General features: G+C 40.5%; 1 long non-coding RNA gene across 1 annotated transcript in view; it reads right to left on the minus strand.

The window, feature by feature from the left end:
* The window catches only part of LOC144295714 (uncharacterized), a 36,869-nt gene extending 18,295 nt beyond the window's left edge, over window positions 1–18,574 (minus strand). Inside the window, exons 1-2 of the long non-coding RNA XR_013362797.1 lie at window positions 17,127–18,574; window positions 16,723–16,994 (exon numbers count right to left, since the gene is read on the minus strand). This is a non-coding gene — a long non-coding RNA (uncharacterized LOC144295714). The remainder of the gene's footprint in view (window positions 1–16,722; window positions 16,995–17,126) is intronic.
* Between the last annotated feature and the right edge of the window lie 4,678 nt (window positions 18,575–23,252).

Raw genomic sequence — 23,252 nt, forward strand, 5'->3', positions numbered from 1 at the left:
ACCGCTCTACGTCCCTGTGCTGCCAATTAGATCATGACAACTCCTGACTATGAGACACAACCTGATTTCAAAGATGTGGAAATACATTCCCCCAAAAACATGTCTTTAGAATTGATAAAATAGAGTAGGGAGTGAGGAGATTGAAGCAGAGCAATAGGAGGCAGGAAGCACAAAGCATTCTCTCAATGGCACAAGCTTGACTGCCTCAGGACAAGAATTTGCTGAGCTGGAGCTGGAGCTGGAGCTGGAGCTGGAGCGGGTCTCTGAGTGCCTCAAGCAGAATGGCTGTCCACCTGACCCCACCTGGCCACCCTGCCCCAGCCTGGCCCTGCAGAGGAGGAGGAGAGGGAGAAGCACATCCTACTGTTTTCTGGCCCAGCACACAGCTGGCCCTGTTGATACACTGAGAGAAAGCACAGAGTGTTCAGCTTCCCTCTTCCACTGTCCACAATTCTGGAAATTGAAGTAGGCAAAGATGTTTTTTAATGATGTGCTTCCTAAGGGAACCAGGAGAGCTTTTTATTCACTTTCATCCTTATGATAAAAAATAAGAATCTTAGAGTTCTGGCTTTGAAGCTCAGAGATATTTGATAATAAAGGGGGAGCTGTGAACTTTAATTTCCGATGATAAAACATCCCTCCTGAGCCACGCCATCCCTCCAACATGGGCACACACTCACACGCTCACACATACATACTCACATGTACACACACACTCATGTGGAGAGATGCTGAGATACTTGCAGAAATAAAAAAATAGATATTATTTCTGATCCTGAGGTATTGGTTGTCATAAGATTTTCAGACATAATGTAGAAATGGCTGGCTTTCAATTTACTTTATGCAAGTTTCTACTAGCTACACATTTGTCTACAGTATGACATTAGAAGCAGCAAACCAAGGACTTACATGCATATTTTATTAGTAGATAATTATGTTCCTTATAATTGGTTTCTAAATCAGACTATTTCACACAATTATGGTGTTTTCTTTGCCTATTCCATCAATTGAAAAGATAGTAAGAAAGTTCTTTATTATCAAAAGGCTATATTCTTAACCTCTATTATGGTGTGGAGGAAATAAACTAAAAAATACAGCTATTTTGCATACATAGAATATCCCCTGTTGAAATGCATCATAGATTCAAAAGGACGAAGAAAAAGACTACAAAGATAGATGTTTCTAAATATATCAAGAGAGACAAAATACCAAAAGGGGAATTTGATGATGGGGTAGATTTTAAAAATCAATAATGAAGTCATGGTATTAAAATGCCAAAATCATTTTTCACCCAAATGAAAAAAGAAAACTGGGTCATAATGAAGGCCACAAAATAACTGCTAACAAAAGAGCTACATGAGCCCTGTGCTCAGATACATCTAAGTTTATTCCTTCATTGACAACAAACATTTCCTGAGTGCTGTGTGGGTGGAAAGGACACAGTATTGAGGAAGAGTCTCCATGCTGCTGGAGCTGAACACTAACCCCTGGGCTCGTGGGCTTGCTCGCTTTCTCCCTCTTTTCCTCCTCCTCTGTCTCCCTCCCTCTCTCCCTCTTTATCCCTCTCTCTCTCTCTCTCTCTCTCTCTCTCTCACACACACACACACACACACACACACACATTGAGTGAGGCTATATGCTGGTGGGGAGCAGCGAATGCTGTAGGGCAAGTTCTCAGCAAGACTGGGTAAGGCAGTAGTTAAAAACACAGACTCTGGGGTGCCTGAGTGGCTCAGTCAGTTCATGGTCCCAGCCCATGTTGGGCTCCCATCTCTCTTTGCCCATGCCCCCCACTCATGTGCTCACTCACTCTGCTCTCTCTCCCTCTCTCTCAAAAAAAAAAAAAAAAAAAAACCTCACAGACTCTGCAAAGCCCACCTCTACTATTTAACCTTGGGCAATTAACTCTCTAACTCTCTGTGCTTAGTTTTCCTATCTGTAAAATGGGGATAATCAAAGCATGCCTACCTCATAAGGATAAATTAATATACATAAGGCACTTAAAACATTCATTAATGAATGAATTAATGAACAAAGAAGGCAAGAGGAAACTTCTGGAGGTGATGGATATGTTTATGGCATTGATTATAGTCATTGTTTCATGGGTGTATACTCATCTCCAAACTGAAGTTGTATATGTTAATTACATACAGCTTTTTGTACATCAATTTTATCTCAAAAGTGTCATTTAAAAAAAAAAGTGCTGGGCATGGTGTGGGCATTATCATAAATGTTGGCTATTATTATCATTCCAAATTACAGCTTTTCTCCAGGGTAAAAATGCTACAATGGAGCTTCCTAAGGACCCCGTGGCTATTTTTATCCCTCTCCAGTCCTCTGGGCCCACCTGCAATGACTTGTAAAGCTCCTAGCATTCATCCATAGCTCATGTGCAATGTGTGTGATCCCCTCCCCTGTCACTCTTCTCCTTCAAATGCTGCCTCATTCCAAAGCACACTGAGGGGCTCTGCCACCGGAACCTCATAATTCCCAGGTCTTTATTTGGAGGAGGGGAACCATGTTCATGGATGAAGTTTTCTCAATTCATCATTTCCCCCAATATACTTTTCCTATATTGCTAGAATCTCTCTACCTCTAGTCCATACTATAGAGACTAGCATGAGATAGTGTCTGCTTTCACCCAAAATTTGGTATTTAGAGCTTATAAATTAAATAAGTGAAATGCCATCATTTTCCAGACAGGCTTGAGGACCACAGCTTTCAGGTGTGGTAATGGGTATTACTGGTGTGATTCCCACGCCAGCATTCAGTGAGGCAGGGGGAGGGAAGGGGGAGGAGTTAGGACTGACTCTGGAACTATGAAACAGGTTCCTTTGAGGGTTTGCTGGAGGAAATGAGTGAAATTTTAGCAAGCAAATGGGGCAAGGATTTGGAGTGAGGTGATCTCCCAAAGCAAGCTCCTTTACCAGAGCACATCCATGCCTTGCCCTGACCAACCCGGTACGGAGGCAGAGGTCCAAGCGTCTGTGATCAGAGATGGAGAAACCAAGCAGACAGGTGGGACAAGGGAGCGACAGAGATGCTGGGCAGGGACGGATGGGACTAGAGGGTCTCATACCAACTTCCAAATGCCTTTTCCATCCAGGATAGCAGAAAATGCCTCAAAGGCCAAGCATCCCTAACCCATATGGTGGCTGGGGGTGTGGGGCAGGGAGGCTGCTATTTAAGAATGGGAGTGGACAGCCTGCCTCTGTTTGGGACACTCTCGGGGTCCCCAGAGAGACTCTGCCTCAAGTTCTCAGTGGCCTGAATCTGCCATCCAGGAGGACCAGCAGAGAAAACAGCAGGAGCCCCAAGTGAAAGAATGAACAAGTGAAGAATGAAGGCAACTTCATGCTATTTTTCTCCCAGAATCCAATTTAGACCATATTTCAGCTTGTTCAAAGAGAAAGTTTGAAGTCAGAGAAAGACTAAAGGAGTCCAGAGGAAATAGAGACAAGCATGCATTGAAGGCTCATTTCAGAGGGTTCCCCTGGTCAGGACACCAAATGGACTTTGACGAGCATTGGCTCAGGGCAGTCACTTCGTTCTCCACTTTGGCAGAGGCATTCCCAGCCACCCTCTGCCACCAACTGTCCATTACCCCTTTAGATCCCACACAGCTTGCTGCCATCCATAAACCCACAGTCACCACACCGCAGGTGCCTTCACTTGGCTTGGCACAGCCTTCTTTACCAACCCCTTCCTGCCTCCCACCTCACCTTGACCCATCATATGCCCGCCTTTATTCATTTCTCAGCTTCTGTTCTAGACAAGAATGATAATCAGACTCTTGTTTTTTTAAAAAATCCACACCAGCCTTTGTACACCCAGATGGGTCCTATCCATCACAACCCTTTCGAGAGTATACCTTTGTTCCAATGATGCTAGCATTGGCCTAATGCAACACCAGCTCTCCTCTGTGGATTAACCTTCAATCATTTATCATCCACAGAAGAACACTTGTCTCACCATGCTGTATTAGAGGCACACTCACCCTGGTTTAATGCAAAAAGCATTGGGCTTGGAATCAAATGTTTTTTTGTCTTCGGTTCCCTCCCCCTTGACTTTGTAAGTTCAGACTTAAACTCACAAGACTTCTGTCTTCATTTCTGAATGGGAATAGTAATACCCATTCAGACTGTCCCAGTTTGTAGTTTTGTGAGGGTCAAATAAAGGACTATAGAAGAAAGTACATTTAACCTAGGATAGTAGGTTTTGAAAATTTTTCTCTCCTAATCTCCCAATTTACTCACTAGGTATCTTCCCAACTGTCCTCTCACCTCTACCCTCCAGAGGAAACATCTATTCAGTCATTCAAGAAGGATTTATTGAGGGGCACCTGGGTAGCTCAGTGGTTGTGTGTCTGCCTTTGGCTCAGGGCTTGATCCTAGGGTCCTGGATTCGAGTTCTGCATCGGGCTCCCTGCAGGGAGTCTGCTTCTCTCTCTGCCTATGTCTCTGCCTCTCTCTGTGTCTCTCATAAACAAACAAACAAACAAAAAAGATGTATTGCATCCCCACTATATGCTGCGAACACAAGACAAATGGCCTTCACTGTCTGTTCCACAAGCAGCTCACAGTAGAGAATGAAGCAGATACAACCATGAAGGGATGGATGAATATCAGAGTGAATGGATACAAGCCATAAGCAAGGTGTCATCATGTGCCAGGAAGTGACTGGCTGTGCAAATGTGTAGATGGGGCAGCGAGTCAATGAAGATTTTTAAAAGAATATAGATGATAGCTGAGCTGGACTTATCTATTCTTTCAGTAAATATTTGTTGAGCCCCAGCTGTGTGTCAGGACTGGGCAAAGCAGTGAACACATAGGAGAAGATGAAATTCTTGGCCTTGTGGAGCATACTGTAAAGAGGTAAAGAAAAAGCTAAGATAATTTCTGACTGTGACAAGAGCTAAGGTGGAAATTAAAGAATGATGTGATAGGCAGTGACTGGACTGGGGGTGCAGGGCCACTTTAAACCGGATGACAAGAATCACCTCGGTCAAGGTTACATCTGAGCTGATATTTGAAGGCTGGGAAAGAGTCAGGTGCATGAGAGCAGAGGTCCTCAGGAGTGGCAGGAGGGTAGGGTGGGGGAGAGCTCCAAGAAAAGAGAATGGCAGGTAAAGAGGCTCTGAGGCAGAACAAGCTTGGTTGTTAGGTCAGGGGCAGAGAGGTAGAAAATGAGATGTGAGCAGAAAGGAAGGCCAGGTCACATAGAGCAGTGGGGCTATGGCAGGAGTTTGGGTTTTATTCCAAGTGCAGTGGGAAGCCACTGAGGCATTAGGGTGGGGATGGAAGTGATATAATCAGATTTACAATTTTTTTTGAACATTAGTTTCTGTGGAAATAATTATTAGAGCAGCAAAACCTGTTAAAAGGCTCTGGTTATGCTTGCTCTGGCAGCACATAAACTAAAACTGGAACAATAGAGAGATTATCATGCCTCTGTCCAAAAGTGATAGGCAAATTTGTAAATCATTTCATACTTCTAAAGAAAAGGTCCAGGTCAAAGCAGGGAGAAAACTGATCCAGGACATATCAGAAAGCAGGACACCAAATTTTGAAGGCTATGCAAAAATGACAGAAGTGGGCACTCTGAGTTAGAAAACATTTTTTAACTCTATCTCATTCTAGGGTTTCAGGAAAGCCAAGTCCACATAAAAACTGACAACCAGAAAATTCTCAAGGTCAAATCCTATACGAACTTATCATAAGGAAAAAAGAAATAAAGAGCAGAATAATATCCCTACAATTAGAGCATGGTAGAAAGACATGCCCACAAAGTAGATCAAAACAATCATTTATGATTTCAATATGATAGATGTTTTTTAAAAGTATATAACACATGAAAGAAACATAAACCAAAATTAGAAAAACTCAGAAATGAGGTTGCAGAACTCAGGAAAGTATCATTAAAAAAATCATTTCAGAATTAAGACCAAATCAGAAGAAACACAAGAATGAACAGACACAAGAAATAATGCCTTTAAGAGACATAAAAGACAAAAAGAGGAAAACTGAAAAAAATCAACAAAAAAATGAAGAGGTAAAAAGGGTTTGAGAGCAAGTAACAAATACTGAAGATTTAAAATGAAGATAATATAAATCTCTGAAGAAAAAGCAAAAGCAAGAGAACAGAATAGTAAGAACTATAATTCAGGAAAACTTTCCTAAAATCAAGAGTTGAAACCACTATTGAAAGATCACAATACTGTTCCTGAGAATATCAATGTAGAGTGATTAAAAGATAGCCTAATACAATTGCTGGAGGGAAAGAAGGAAAGAACGAAAGAGAAATGGAAAGAGGAAGGAAGGAGGGAAGGAGGGAAGGAAGGAGGGAAGGAGGGGAGGAGGGAGGGGAGGAGGGGAGGAGGGAAGGAAGGAAGGAAGGAAGGAAGGAAGGAAGGAAGGAAGGAAGGAAGGAAGGAAGGAAGGAAGGAAGGAAAGATGTTTTGGCATCTAGAAAAAAGAACACATAACTCATAAGAAAAGAAAATTAAATTATCATCAACTACTTAAAGAGAATACTTACTTCAAAAGAAAATGGAATGGCATATTTAAGATCCTTAAGGAGAGAAAGTGTAAGTTATTGGTTTTGTATCTAGCAAAACTGGCTTTCAAGTATAAAAGACACAGACACACTGGTATCAATATATGAGAAGTTGGGGAATGCTGTTTCCCTGAGCCCTCCCTGGGAAATCCACTAGAAAATGAGTTTCAAATCACCAAAATGACCAGAGGGACCGAAGATGGATGGTGAGCAATAAATATAGTAACTGTGGAGTTGAGACGCAGTGAAGGTTCAGAACGAGAGAGTGTCTACAGTCCATGATGGCTATATGCACTGACAGTACAGACATAGCATGACTAGTTTTTTTTTAATGGGGGAAGAATGGAGGAAGCATGTGCAAAAGTTTTTTTCAGCAGGCACATTGGTTTTAGTATTTTTATCCTGACACTGTGATGTGTGATTATGGGATTAAAAAATAATAATTAATTATGGTGTTTACTAATTTTCTTATTCCTTATGTCTTTGGGAACCAGCAAAGTAAAAATTTTATGGTCTCAGATTTGAATTAGAATTATCAATACGAAATCATAAGGTATTTTATTATATATATGTATAATTTTTTTTTCCTTTAGCCTTTCCTTTAGCCTTTGTTAACATAAAAGGCCTCGACACAAAATGACCATCCGTTCTGTGGTCCTGAAATTACACTTTCTCTCTGCAAGAAGCTAGAGCTTCTTGAGGAAATGACTGATTCCAGGTCTGGTAGCCAGAAGCCATCAAAGACTATTAGGGTCATGTCAAACAAGCTGTTTACACAGGTACGAGAAGTAGAGAGAAGGGAAATTAGCCAGATGGAGTCCTGGATCGGAGAATAGAATATGTGTAAGCTTCAATCCTAAACACCTTCCATCATGCGTGCGGTGGTGGTGAGAGGAATGGCAGCTTGAATACTCCGCGTGGCTGCTCCTCCTCCTCCTTGCCAGTTTCCCAGAGAAGGTGAGTCTGCACCCTGAGGAGCTGGCCCTGTGAGGAGCCACAATGCATGGCCCATAAACCACATGACACTGCTGCAGATCGAGTACCTAGGTCAGTGACTAGGACCTCACAGCCTGGACTACACAGAACAGCCAAGCGCATGATATAGTATGAAAACCCTAGGTTTCTTTCTTTCTTTTCCCTTCTCTTTACTCATTTATTTACTCAAATATGTTAATTATGGAGTACCCTCAAAGCCCCCAGCTTTGGTACCTATGCCAAAAGCAGCAGAGAAAGACTGGTGTTCCCTGCACACAGAAGTATATGAGGGAGAAGGAGACAAGACCCAAAAACTCAGATTCATGCAAAGCATTACCACCTAACAGGTGTGGTACAAACTGCATGGGAGTCAGGTTATCTGAAAACCTCCTTGGCCAAGTTGAGCCTCAAAGGAGGAGACAGCCCTGGATTAGCAGGAGGCAAGCGAGAGAACCCTGGAATCTGGAGGTGTTGACGGATGGAAGGAAGGATTAGGGTAGTGAGAGCAGTCTGTGCCCTAACACAGGGTGAGAGACAGGGGAAGGAGCCCAGGCACAGTAGGGCCTCAATGTGCCAGGTGCTATGAAAACCTCCCCATCTCATATAACCTTCCCAGCAATCTTCTAGAATAACCTGTGTAATCTCTAATATGTGGATGAGAAAACTAAAGTGCATGGAGGTTAATTAGCTGGTCCTCATTCTTTATGGATTTTGTATGGGGAATTCACCTACTGGCTAATATTTATTTGTGCCCCCAAATCAGAACCTGTAGCACTTTGCATGGTCACTTGTGGACAGGTGCAGAGCAATGAAAAAGTTGAGTTGCCTGGCATGCTTCTTCCATCCGAGGTCCAACAAGATAATGCTCTGCCTTATTATTTCAACTTAATGGTTCAAAATCCTTTCTGCTATCTATTTAGTGCCACATTTGTTGCATTTTTGTACTTTTTGTTGGTGACTTCACTACTTTTTACATTTTTTTAGGTTTCCCATTGCTTTTTTTAAAAAAAAGTTTTATTTAATTAAATTAATTAACATATATTATTGGTTTCAGAGGTAGAGGTGATTCATCAGTTGTATTAACACCCAGCATCCATTACATCACATGCCCTCCTTAATGCTAATCACCCAGTTATCTCCTCTCTCCACCCCCCTGCCCTCCAGCAACCCTCAGTTTGTTTCCTATGATTAAGAGTCTCTCACGGTTTGTCTCCCTCTCTGATTTTGTCTCATTTTATTTTTTCCTCTCTTCCCCTATGATCCTCTGTTTTGTTTCTTAAATTCTACATATGAGTAAGACCATATGATAATTGTCTTTCTCTGATTGACTTATTTCACTTAGCATAATACCTTCTAGTTCTATCCATGTCATTGCAAATGGCAAGATTTTTATTTTATTTTATTTTATTTTGATCACTGAGTAGTATATATATTCTACATCTTTATTCATTCAACTGTTGATGGACATCTGGGCTCTTTCCATAGTTTGGCTATTGTGGACATTGCTGCTATAAACATTGGGTGCAGGTCCACCTTCTGATCACTACATTTGTATCTTTGGGGTAAATACTTAGTAGTGCAATCGCTGAGTCATAGGGTAGCTCCATTTTCAACTTTTTTAAAAAAGATTTTATTCATTCATGAGAGACAGAGGATTGAGAAAGAGAGAGAGGAGAAGCAGACTCCCTGCTGAGCAGGGAGTATGATGCGAGGCTCAATCCCAGGACCCTGGGATCACGACCTGAGCCAAAGGCAGACATTTAATTGACTGAGCCATCCAGGCACCCCTATTTTCAACTTTTTGAGGAACCTCCATACTGTTTTCCAGAGTGGCTGCACCAGCTTGCATTCCCAACAGTGTAAGAGGGTTCCCCTTTCTCTGCATCCATGATCTCACTGTTTAAAAAAGCCTCCAAATGTAGTGCTATGGTATTATCTAGTGCTCCTACACACCAGAAGCCTAGAACGCGCTTTACAGAGAAACATGTGTGTTAGATAAGATCTGATTTATAGTACTATTTGCTAGGATTTCGATGTTAATGAATCAACGATATGTATTAAATAAAGTGCTTTTAAACAGAAACACACATAAAACAAGGGTATGTATTGATCGGCTGATGAAAATGATCACCTAACCTTGCATTTTCAGTATTCCCTGATGGAAAAAAAAAAAAAAAAAAGGAAAAGAAATGAAATACCCAGAATAGTTTGGGCTAGTCTATGAGTGAAGGATGGGATTTTATAACATAGAACTGCCATGAAAAATGCTCAAGATCACAGAGCTGAAATTAGAAAACTGAAATTAGAAACTTTCCATCTGCTTTGGAAGATGAAGCTCCAAGGGGTGCCTGGGTGGCTCAGTCGGTTAAGTGTCTGCCTTGGGCTCAGGTCCTGATCCCAGAGTCCTGGGATGGAGCCCCATGTGGGCTCCCTGGGATGGAGCCCGCTTCTCCCTCTCCCTCTGCGCTCCCCCTGTTTGTGCTCTAGCTCTCTTTCTCAAATAAATACATACATACATACATAAAATCTTTTTAAAATATTTAAGAAGATGGAGCTCCTAGCAAATATGTTACCATCCATGTAGACATATGTTAGAGAACCATTTTCTACTGATGGCAATTTTCAAACTACTGGCCAAAACAAATATTACTCCTATTAAAATCAAAAGAGTAAAAAAATTGCTACATATGCAGGCGCTTGTTCTTCTTTTCCTCCACCTTTTCACATCATTAGCGAAACTTGCTGAGAAACCGCAGGTCTCAGAAGTGTCTTGGGTTTAGAGATGGTTTACGCTGCTTCACGGAGCGATATTGGCAGGCAGCACCAGATAGTCCATGTGCAAACTAATGGACACTGCAGCTGGGTACAGGTGTCAATGGACATGGTTGTGTGCACGATGTTGGGCCATCTGGCATAGTCCTAATCCTCTGGATGGAGCAGTGTGGATTTCACACAGGTCCAGGAGACCAAAGTAGGTAAGCCCCACAAGTTTGTGGAACTTCATCAGGGAGGGTTAGGGTGGGGGGTGATGTTGATGGTGGTGTTTCCTCAGTCCACAAGAAATGGTTCTGCTACCACTTGGGGCAGAAGACAAGAGTGGAATCCCACAGAAAGGCAATCTTTAAAGCATCCTTCACTCATGGACTAGCCCAAACTATTCTGGGTATTCCATTTCTTTTCTTTTCTTTTTTTTTTTTTTTTCCAGCAGACAATACAGCTTTGCAATGCAGTTCTCAGTGATACAAAAGCCTATGTGTTGTTGAGTCTATACATATGGAAAAATCTCCAGTATGACGAGAATATTAATTCATGTACACTCTAAGAAGCAATTTCATGCTTTTATAAGTTTAATGTTTTTACAATTAGGTCCAAGTTTTGCTGTAATTCTTTTCTCAGAAGGGGCATCATAATGTGATATCTAGGAGGCCATTTTCTCCCTTTAGCCATTAGAAGCTCATTTAACTACATTAAGGTCCTGCTGGGAATGTATCTAGGAGTGTAAAAGAAAATCAGACCAGCAGCAGAAAATGTTGTCGTCCACTCTGGATGCAGAAGATACCATTAAGTACATTGCCACCTCCCTCAGTGTGCACACACAGTCACACAAACACACACTGCAAACAACTTTTACCTTTATTTAATAAATAGATTAACTAATTCAATATTTTCAATAAATAGAAAGGTGAGTTATAATGAAGGTGGATATGTGTTCCTGAAAATCTTATCAGTACTAATCCCATTACAATTAATGTTTTTTTAAGATCTACATTAGAAAAAATGTTTAATTTAGTATTTCCCCCTTAATTTAATGAGTTACACATTTTTTTTAATGAGTTATATCTAATACATTGGAATGAAGAACTCCTAATGTGGTGTTTTGTCACATATGAACTGTCAAAATTCAAGAGAAAAATATCTTCTGAAAAATCTTGTCTCGTAAGATAAAAACTATAAGCTAATATATCAAAACAATTTTAAAATAACAATTTTTTGGATTACGGCAACGTATGGATTGGTCTTGTCAACAACACAATGATAACAAAGATTAAATAATATGGAAAGTAATTTTACTAAGTTCCTTATTTTTGTGACCAAATTTCCTACTTTATAATTTTTTTTAATGTTTATTTATTTATGATAGTCACACACAGAGAGAGAGAGAGAGAGAGGCAGAGACACAGGCAGAGGGAGAAACAGGCTCCATGGACCTGGAGCCCGATGTGGGATTCGATCCCGGGTCTCCAGGATCGCGCCCTGGGCCAAAGGCAGGCGCCAAACTGCTGCACCACCCAGGGATCCCTTTATAATTTTTTAATCAATTTGATATAGTTTGTCTACCTCTGGAAGGAATTACTGAGGACATGTCTGTTTTTTACCAGAATATAACTGGATATTGCCTATGCCAAAAATTCCTATTCAGTTAGATGTGATAAGCCTATCATGGAAACAAGTACACTTTACATGTGGAAATAACATCTACAAAGTTCTCCTAGGAAAAACTGTTTGTTGTATGAGTTACAACATTCCAGCTTCACTGATAGTAAAGAATTAATCTTAAAGAAAATAATGCTGATAGCAATGGTAAAAATCCTCTCACTCATAAAAGTAATTTATAACTCTAGAGGCTTTACAAAGCCTGCAGACAGAACTTAATTCCAAAACTTTAATATCATGTGGCTCTAACTCTGTTACATACCAAAGGAAGGTTTCTATGTACTATTCAACATCTCTTGTTGTATCTATATAAATCAACTAGTCAAATAAAACAAGATACAAATTAAGTAAGAGTCATGATAGTTTTATTCCTCTTACCAAGTACTTGGTGAGGGCATGGGCATTCATTGATACATTCTGGTCAATGTCATACTAGCAAAAATCTAGGAGGTAGCGGGGGAGACAGTATGGAAAAGATACCTTCAGTAACAAAAAGAGACTCACAGAAAATCCCTCTTCTTCTGCTGACATTATCGTAGCTAGATGTGATGACTAGAATTGCTGCAACCATTTTGCAACCATAAGGACAAGCCAGGATGTTAAGCGATATAAACCTGAGTCCATTCTTTACACTGATTTGTGTGCTTGAGCCAGACTTCTTGTTCTATGTGATACATTTTCTTTTTTGTTTAAGTCAGTTGAATTGGGTATTTTCTTTTTCTTGCAGTCCAAACCAGACGTATGATTAAAAGACTCCAGTTAACTCTCCTATTACCATCAAGATGTTGGTGTCAAACCAGATAAATAGTACCAACAATATAAAGTGTCCAGAACATTATACTTGCTTGTGGAGATTTTACAATAGGGGGTATGTATATAAACAGAAGAAGCATTGCAGGACACATATATGGCATTTGTATATAGTGGGGGCCAAGAGGTAGCTGCTGGATCTAGACAGAAAAGATTCCAACATCCCCAGGTAGCAGAAGTGAGGTGAACAAATAAATAATTCCAAGAGTTATGGTTGGAGGAAAAGTTCTTCTGCTGAGAAAAGTCATGATACACAGAGGCATTTTCAGAAATATATATAGTGCTTTAACCTGTGCCAAGATCATGAGCAACATGAAAATGCAACTCTGTAATCTACCATCATAAAGTCCATCATAAAGTAGTCCTTTGAGGTTCCTACAAAGTATAAAAATAGTTGTACTCCTCAAGATGGCTGACTGCCCCTTGGATGCTCAATGGCAAGAATGCAAATTCTAGAAGTGTATAGCAATGCTTGGAGACATTCACACACATTTTTCATGCATTAGATTCAAGTGCAGTGAGTGATGAAGGACAACAGTGGGCATCTGGTTGAGAGCTGCCCTAGAGCTTACGTCTCTTCACACAATCTTGTTTTATAGGATGTGGTACTTCATGTACTATCAGGAAGAGCAATTCTTCTGTGTTTGAATATGATAAACCTTTTCTCATTTTTGTTTCAGAGAAATAATGTTTTATGGAAAGATACATTACTATTAGGTCTAATCAGCAACTTCTCACATAAGGAAACTGAGGCTGAGAATGGTTTCATAACTTTTTCAGGATCTCAAGTCGACACCAGAACTAAGATCTTTTCACTCACCCAAAATATGCTCTTGTTCCCAATAAACATAATTGTACTTATTCTGCCAACAATTTATCTTGTCAATATTATTTTGAATTTGAACTTTATATTCTAAGATGGTTACAATTCTGCTTCACACCCACTGGGAACTGACTTGGTTTCTTCCTGATTATTTTTGTTTGTTTGTTTGTTTGCTTTACTCAGTAGTGGAGCAAAGACTAAAAACCCTGACAAATAACCACACAAAAAAGCTATCCCCAACAAAAGGTAGAACTATAATGAAAGGTATATTTTCCTTGCTATCCTCTCATAGTGCCAGCATCATTGAAACAGATTTTAGAAGGTTCAAAAAGTTTCAATATTAGAAATATTCACAGCAATTATGCTTATTAACATCAGAGTTGTTCTTACCACACATGTATTATTTATGGTCAGAGCATTAGTTCTCTAGATCCACAGAGATTAGACAGCAATCAATGTTCATATAATGTAGACATAAACCTAATCATATTCTAAGTAGCCCCAAAGAGCTCATGTAATTAACGAAGCTGTTGCTTTCTGCTAAAATCTAAGGATGTCTACAGACTTCCAATGGAAAAAATCTGACCTTACAAAATGCAAGGTTTATACACCCTGCTATAATTGTTTGAACAGTGACACTGCCATTTCAAGATTTTAATAAATTGATCTGGCACTCTCATTTCAAGTTGATCTAAGAAAAATTAACCGAAAAGCTATGTTGCCTATTGGAGATAGTAAATCCTTACAGTATAAGACAACCCAGTTGCAACAATCTCAGAAATGTTTTAAAAGCTTCGTATTTAGACTATCACTTGACAGAAGCAACTGCTCTTAGGGCTTGACAACCATTAGTTATGAAGAGATTTGCACTGTTGAATGAGATGAGATTGGCATAATTTGAATGGAATGATATACTTAAAATTTTGCCACAAAATCACTTGATATATGCTTGTATCTCTTGGGTTGTGGCATTATATTATATTCCTCTTATGTGTAAATATATTTAGGAGGAAATAAAATGCCACTTCTCAATTTCCAAATAAGCTTACTTGGTTTTTAATTAAATTTCTCAGAGCAGTTTGTCAGCCTTGGCATTTACATATAAAACATTGATAATTATGTAAAGATTCTTAAGAGATTTGTTTAGAAGGTTTGGAGTTCAGAAGCACAATGCCAGAGAAAGGGCACAATTAAAACACTAACATTGCCTTATTCTTATCACAGCTCTGGAAACAAAAGAACATGAGGCACAGAAGTGAATCATGCTCCATAGACCAAAGAGGAGGTGAGGGAGCCCCAGGGGATGGAAGTCACGTTCAAACCAAGGCCATGCACATTAGCACTTTTCCTGGGAAACTGTGACCTTTATTTCTGGGAAAATATTTAGGAGCCCCAGTAAGAGCAAATAATAACAACTAGGAATATTCCTATCAGGATCGGAGGAGACAGGAAAGAAGGAAAGCAAAGACAGGAGAAGGAGGGAGACAGAGAGATAGAACATAATTGTATGTTTCAATAAAGAAACAAACAGAAATAGTATTTTAGAAATCCCATTCTCTTAAATAGAAATATCCTTTGGGTTGTGGATACAGATGAGGTCACCAAGGTCACCAAGAATTCTGACTTGTTCTTGTGGACACGTAGATCTACTCTCACACAGTGTTCCCTACGCATCGAGCCTCTACTGGAAAGTTCTGCTGGCACCTGACATGTCCAAGAATCATGACCTCATAGAAGAGGCATGAGGGCCACCTCCCAGGATGTGCGCCCTCCTGTCTTCCATCTCTTCCCCTCCTTAGAAACTTCACAGTGCACTCAGAGGCCTGAAAACAAGGGGAAATGGCTCCCTTTACTTCTTAGGGGATATCCAGTTACAGGTGTTCCAAACCACAGCAGTTTTTTCTCTCAGTGACTTGTAGGGTTTTAGGTAACAGAGCTGTTGCTGTGTCCTCTCAGGAGGAAACACAGACTTTAGCATACAGACTTGTGTCTTCTCAGGAGGAAACACAGACTTTAGCATACAGACTTGGGTCAAGAGCCAGTCAAGTGAGAGAAACTAAAGCCTTACTCAGAATGCCTCCCTCTTCTGAAAACCAGGGCTCTGGTGGATGAGCTGGCTGCCTCTTTCTTGAGTTGATGGGCTGTGTTAGTCCTAGAGCACTGGACTCTTGTATGCCGCCCCCACAAGACACCACACAAAGCCAACAAATACACACAGATACATCTGAATTCAGAATTAGGACAAGCATTTGCCATGACTTTCTTCTCTTTGTCTTATTTTAATGCACTTAAAACATGAACAAGAATTATGTAATGTGTTATGCAACTAATAATAAATAAAATGCCCATTATTAAACCAGCCAGCTTAAGAAATAGAACAGAAACACAATCATATCTGTGTTCCTTTCCTATTCCAACTTTGTGTCTCAGAAGGTGTAACCCGTTTCTCATATGTCAGATTTATCATTCTCCTGTTTTTACACATACATACATACTTTTATCTTGTATCACTAACACTATAGGGCTCAGTTTTGCTTGTTGAATTTCACAAAAATGTCTCATCAGCTGTATAGTCTTCTGAAACCAGCTTTCTCACTCAACATTCTGGTACTGAGATTAATCCATGCTCACTCATTTTCACTGTTTTGTGAGCATGGCTGTATTGAACATTCTGTTACATTTCATGATGACCACATGCAAGAATTTCTTCAGGGTATATATTAGTGGAATTGCTTTGTCATAGGATATGCAAAACATTTCATTTACATTCTTTTTTTAATTTTTTTTTCAATTTTCATTTATTTATGATAGAGAGAGAGAGAGAGAGGCAGAGACACAGGCAGAGGGACAAGCAGGCTCCATGCACCGGGATACCCAATGTGGGACTCGATCCCGGGTCTCCAGGATCGCGCCCTGGGCCAAAGGCAGGCGCCAAACCGCTGCGCCACCCAGGGATCCCCATTTCATTTACATTCTTAATGGCAATATGTTAATGTCCCACATCCTTTCCAAAACTTGGTATTAGCAACATTAAGGTTTTCACTCTAGTGGGTGTGAAATGATTTCTAGCTGAGGTCCTGATTTGCATAGCCTTTATTACTGAGGAGTGAAACATGTTTACTCACCATTTGTTTCCTCTTATGTGAAATGCCTGTTCAAGTTTTTGCACATGCGTCTATTGGGTTGTCTTTTTCTTACTGATAAACAGAAGTTTTTTCTATATTCCAGATGTTAATCTTTTGCCAGTTATATGTATGTAGTTACCATATCCTAGATCATGGCTTGACTCCACTCTTTCTTCATGGTGTCCTTTAATGAATCGAAGTTCTTAACATTAATGTGATCAAACAATCTTTTCCTTTATGAGTAGAGCATACCATGTTTTGATTAAGAAACCCTAAAAAAAAATTAAAAAAAAATAAATAAATAAATAAAAAAGAAACCCTTATCTCTTCCAAGGTCATAAAGATAATGTCCTATATTGTTTTCTACTAGTTTTAAAGCCCTTAGCATGAGGGACTTAGATTACCATAGCTTCATAAGTCTTGCTACCAAAAGCAAAGTTTTCCATCTTCTTCTTCAAGAGTGTTCTTCTGCTTAAGTCTTAGAATTGATTTGTTAAGTTCCCTTAAAAAACAAATGAGATTAGGATCATAGTTGTTTTGAATTTTGTGACAACTCACATTTTTATTGTGTTGATTCTTTCTACCCATTAATATGGCACATTTCTTACATAGCTTATAAATGTCTCTGAATTTGTCTACTTTGGACATCTCGTATAAATGGACTCATATGTGGTTCCTTTGTGACTGTCTTTTTCTATTTAGCATAATCGTTTTCAAGGTTCATCCATGTTGTAGCATGTGTCAGTTCTTTTTTACTTGCCAATTAATATTCCATTGCATGGATACAACATATTTTATTTATCCATTCATCGGTTGATGGACATTTGGCTTGTTTCTACTTTTGGGATATTACAAATGCTGCTTTGATCATTCATGTGCAAGTTTCTGTGTGGACATATGTTTTTATTTCCCTTGAGTATATACCTAAAAGTTGGAATTGCTGGATCATATGGTAACTCTATGTTTAACCACTTGAGAAACTGCCAGGCTATTTTCAAAGTGGCTGTACCATTTTACATCCCCACCAGCAATGTCTGAGGGTTCCAATTTTTCCACATCCTCATCAATACTTATTACCGTCTGTCTTTATGATTGCAGCCATCCTACTGAGTGTGAACTGGCATCTCCTTGTGGTTTTGATTAGGGAACCAGGCAGACCTGGATTTAGATCCAGCCTTGCCATTTTTTCATGGCCCTTTCAAATGCATGTGCCCTGGAGTTCTGTCTAAGGCTCTGTGGCAGGATATAACATTCCATGGTACCTGTGCTAAGCAATAGCAAAAAGCACCCTCTCAAGATGCACAGAGACCATGAAACCTGCGTTCCTGTGCCCACTCCTGCCAGTCAGAAAGGGGACACTGCCTTCCACACTGCTCTGAAAGCCAAGCAGAGAGAGAGGAGAGGGGAATCAGGGGTCACGATTTAACTTGGCCGTGTCCTGAAGTTTGAGGCGCCCAGGGACCGGTTCTAGAGGTGAGGACTCTCTGCTTGGTCACCACCCAAAGGGCCCTTGAGGGCAAGGAGTGAAGGCTGGAATCTAGGATGTCAGCTTACCTTCTTCTGTGGCTGGGCCCCCCACCTTCCAGGGTGCCGATGCCAGGGTTTGTTAGAACCAGGCTGTAAATCTGTCATATTTGTTACACAGAACCCCTGAGACTGTAAAATGCAGACAATAACAATAGCAATCCTGTAGGGTTTCTAGGAGGGTCTAAGACACTATAATAAAGTACTAGGCAACCAGAATGCTTTCAGTGTTTCTATTCAGCTTCTTTCCCTTCAAATTGGGATCACACTGTATAAACAGTTTGTATTCTACAATTTTTCCCATTTGTTTCTAGATTAAACCATATTAAAATAATATCCAACCATTTTTGGAGCACAGAAACAGCAATTTTAAGTATTTCGATATAATGTATCAGGGACTTTTTTTTTTCTTAGAGTGTATATGTCGGGGGGGTGGGTGGGCAGAGGGAGAGGAAGAGAGAGAATCTCAAGCAGGCTCCATGCACAGTGCAGAGCACAACTTGGGGCTTGATCTCACAACTCATGACTCTGAAATCAACCGGAGCTGAAACTAAGAGTCAGATGCTTAACCGACTGAGCCACCAAGGCAGGTCTGTATCAGGGACTTTTTTCATATTATCAGATATTCTTTGAAAATGTGATTTTTAATGACTGCATATTATTCTATCATAGGAATAAATTCTGACTTACTCAGTTCTTCTCCTTGTTCTATTTAGGCTGTTTAAAATTCTACATTATTTTCTCTTGGTTTCTAACTGGAATATAAGCCATTTAAAATCTATTAATTAAATTTAAAACAAACTACTGCAATAATAGTTTATGTATCATAAACTTTTCCACAAACACTAAAGAACCCTTTCTTTGTAACCCATGTAACCTCTGACTTGCCTGCCATCTCTGATTCCCCCTTCCCTCTCTGGCCAGCCTGCCACTACACAGACCATTGGATTGGCCCTTCTCTCTGCTTCTTTCCTGCTTTGTTTTTACTAAGAACCACAGTGGAGGAAAAAATCAAGTACTCTGGGTATAGGCATAGAATAATCTTCCCAAAGTGCTTATTACTGACACATTAATCTATTATTAGTGAGGTACATTCAAAATGCAATTTTATGTTTTTGTTTTGTCTCCTTATGACTTTGACAACGGGTACTGCCCTTGCCTCTGGATGAAAATGAGGGCAAGCCTATGGCCTTTGTGATCACTGCTAAATAGATGAAATGCTGTGGTGACTTTAAGTCATACATCTCATACTCCAACCTGGAATGCTTGGCCCAATATATCAATTAACACTTCAGTCACCTCCCATGCCTTCCCCACTAAGCTAGGGCTGGTCATAGGTGGGGGCCTGGGTTTAAGGAGGGCATGTATTCAGTTTCTTATTTCCTTCCCACTGCTTCCACTGCCTGAAGACTGATGGCTCTATGGTGAATCCTGAAGCTGTGGATAAGGAGCACACAGAGACTGGGGAAAGAAGGCTCTTACTTGTGACACATGGTAGGCAAGGTCTCTAGGCTGGGCAGATGCTTCTAACAGACTCATTCCTGGGAACTTGAGTGGGTTTGTCAGACCCCTGCTGAACTTCCCTACTTCAGGGTGCCTCCCCTCCTCAACACTGGCCTTTGGAGACCTCCACAAATCTTACTGCTGAGCGATCCTGACTCCAGCAGGCCACTTTCTCGGACAAGAGCTCTTTTAAGTGACCCTCAAGTTATTCCCTAAACCAGGTTCCATATCTGGTGTCCAGGATTGCGTGCTGTGGAGCAGGCAGGCCCACAGCAAGGAGGGCATCACTTCTCAGGCTTGCTAGGTGCAGCCTCCCTCCCACTGCCTTGGGCCCCAGGCCAACACCAGCTCCGGTGGCCTAGCAAGCCCTGTACTACTTGTGTGTTTAGGGGAAGAGGGGAGGGATGGGTGGTCACAACACAGCTTTTCTCCCAAGAAATCCTCTTTCCCTCTCACATTCAGTTATTTTGTGTCTTCTCTTGTATATAACATCCCTGATACCTTTTCTAATCCATGCCTAAACCGCATGTTCCCAATCCCTGGAATACCATGTTTGGGAGGTCTTTCATTCAGACTTCATATCCCTAAACTCTAAATAGCACTGCCTCTTATTCACTGGTCTCTAAACATGTCAATCAGCAAAGGAAGCTCCATTATTTGAAATAATCCTCTGCCAAAAAACAAACCTCTTCAAATGCGAACTATTTTCTTTTAAATTATTTGCTTTCTGTGTTTGAATATTGTTGCTTTAGGGTTTTGTTTGTTTGTTTGTTTGCAGAAATGTAGGCTGGAGTAGGGGGAAGGAGAAATACAAAGCTTTACAAGCAAAGAGAGATTAATGGCCTATGTTGTACTTGTCTTGTGGATTAGATTACTGTAATTGCAAGCATGATTTCTCCTTCATAAGGTCTGTGGACAAATTAATCAAAGTGTCGATGACATGTGAGCTGAGGGGAGCAGTGAGAGACAAAACAGAAAGCCAAGGGGAAGAAAGCTGTTGCTCGCTTGGGAATGGAGCCTGAGGTCAGGGGTCAGGAAGGTCAACATTTCCAAAGGCTGTAGAGGAGCTCACAGGAAAAATGAAGCTAGGGATCAGGGATCAGGCAAGGAAGGAGGAGCCAGAAACCAAAAGAGGCAAATACACCAGTTTCTAACTCCCTCATTACGGCAGATAGACACCAGTTATGTATCCTTTTCCTCTGTCTGCTTCACTGAAAATTGCCATGGGGGTTGGCATTGTGGACAAGTAACAATCAAGTGTGAACGAAGAACAAATATATTATCAGAAATGCAAGTATTCACCAAGTTTACTCTCCATAACCCCTTCTTAAGAATTTACTGACAGATGAGTTGTGGCAAAATAAGGAAATAATCCAAAAAGAAGACCCGAGAGCTAGGAAATAGATCTCACCCAAGAGAAGGAAAAGTCGCAGAATGAGCACCACACAGAAAGACACAAGCCTTGGAGAGAGTACAGGGGAGTGAAAGTAGGTGATATTCAGGAGATTATCCTGAATTATTATCCAGGGATATTATCCAGGGCAGCCCCCATGGTTTAGCAGTGTAGCGCCACCTTCAGCCCAGGGCGTGATCCTGGAGACCCAGGATTGAGTCCCATGTCGGGCTCCCTGCATGGAGTCTGCTTCTCCCTCTGCTTGTCTCTCTCTCTAGTAAATAAATAAATAAATAAATAAATAAATAAATAAATAAATAAATCTTAAAAAAAAAAAAAGATATATTATCCTGAGAGTTTGGGATATTTTGTCATAAGCCTTTCCACAGTATTTGACTTTTCCAACCATATCTATATATCACCTGATAAAATTAAAATTACCTTAATATAAATTGATACTGGTATCATCAATAGTCCAGATGCAGCCACCGAGGCAGTTGAGAGAGTTTGTGTTTGGGGACTGAGCTAATGGCTACAGCTCTACAGGTTAGGGTTGGACCAATTAGACTGACAATGCAATGATCTAACTTGGCTATTAAGATAGAAATAACTTTGCTGAGAAGACAGGCTTTAAGATGAAAATTAAACCTGTATTTTAAGCTTTAATTAGCATATATAGTGATATCATTATGACAAAAAAATATTTATGGTCTGGTTATGGTACAAAGAGCTTCGAACCAGGAGGCTGCTTGGGTTCTAATCTAAGCTCTACCAACTCACCGTGCAACCTTGAAAAGTCCATAACTTCTCTGTTCTTTGGTTTCAACACTTATAAAATGGGAAGTCTTTCATTCATAGTGTACATATGTATTGACTACCAGAAAGTAGATATTGCAACAGAGGACAAATCTCACCGAGCCATATCCAAATGGAGGAGGACAGACAATAAACAAAATATAAAACTGTACCATATAAGCTAGTATACCAGAAAGTGATGACTGTGGTGGAGAAAAATAAAGTGTAAAAGGGCCATAAGGAATGCTGGGGTGGGAGATGCAATTTTACATAAGGAATTCAAGGAAGGCCTCATTGAGTCAGAAATATTTGAATACTTAAAGGAGATGAGGACAAGACATGCCAATATCTGGAAGAAGAATATTCTAGGCAGAGGAAATACTATATACAAACAGTATAATATGGAAATTTGTCTGGCATGGCAAGAACTGTGAGGAAGCCCCTGGGGCTTGAAGCAGAGTGTGTGAGAACAGAGAGAGCAGAGGGAGATGAAAGCAGAGATGCAGTGGGAGGCACATCACAGGGCCTTGCACATAGGCCATGGTAAGGACCTTGGCTTTCACTCCAATGATGATGCATTAAGGATCTTAAGCAAAAGGAGAAATATGATCTCATTTTCATTTAAAAAAGATAATTCTGGCTACTGTGTGGAGAATGGACTCTAGGGGACAAGAGGAGAAGTAGAGAACCAGGGAAGGACCTTCCACAAGAATCCAGGTGTTATGTGTTGAATTGTGTGCCCCACTCCAATACATTGTAGTCACAATCCCCAGATCTCAGAATAGGGTCTTTCCAAGTACTTAAATTATGGTGAGGTTAGTAGGGTGGGCCTTGATCCAATATGACTGGCACTTTAATAAAAGGGAAATTAGTGGGCATGGAGACATACATGCAGGGAAGATGATGTGCAGAGACACATGGAGAACACGGCCATCCATAAGCAAGAGAGCAAGGCCTGGGCCAAAACCTTCCTTCATAACCCTCAGAAGGAAACAGTCCTGCTAAGTTGTGTTTAATTAGCTTTGTCATAGCAGTTCTGGCACACTTAATACATGGGGTACGATATAATTGTGGCTTAGGACAGCAGTGGAAGTATTTAAATTCTGGATATAAGTCAACAGGGTTTCCTGGCAGATTGGAAGGATGTAAGAGAGAATCAGAGAGTCAAAGGTGACTAGGGCTTGGGCCTTAATAACTAGAAGCATAAAATTGGTACTGACAAAGGGAGAGCTCAACCTGGAGCAGGCTTAGAGAAGGATGTGGTGGAAAGATCAGGAATTCAGCTTGGGGTATGCTACTAGGGATCCAGTTAGGG

This window comes from Canis aureus, chromosome 24 (genome assembly GCF_053574225.1).
Source record: "Canis aureus isolate CA01 chromosome 24, VMU_Caureus_v.1.0, whole genome shotgun sequence".
Lineage (NCBI taxonomy): Eukaryota > Metazoa > Chordata > Mammalia > Carnivora > Canidae > Canis > Canis aureus.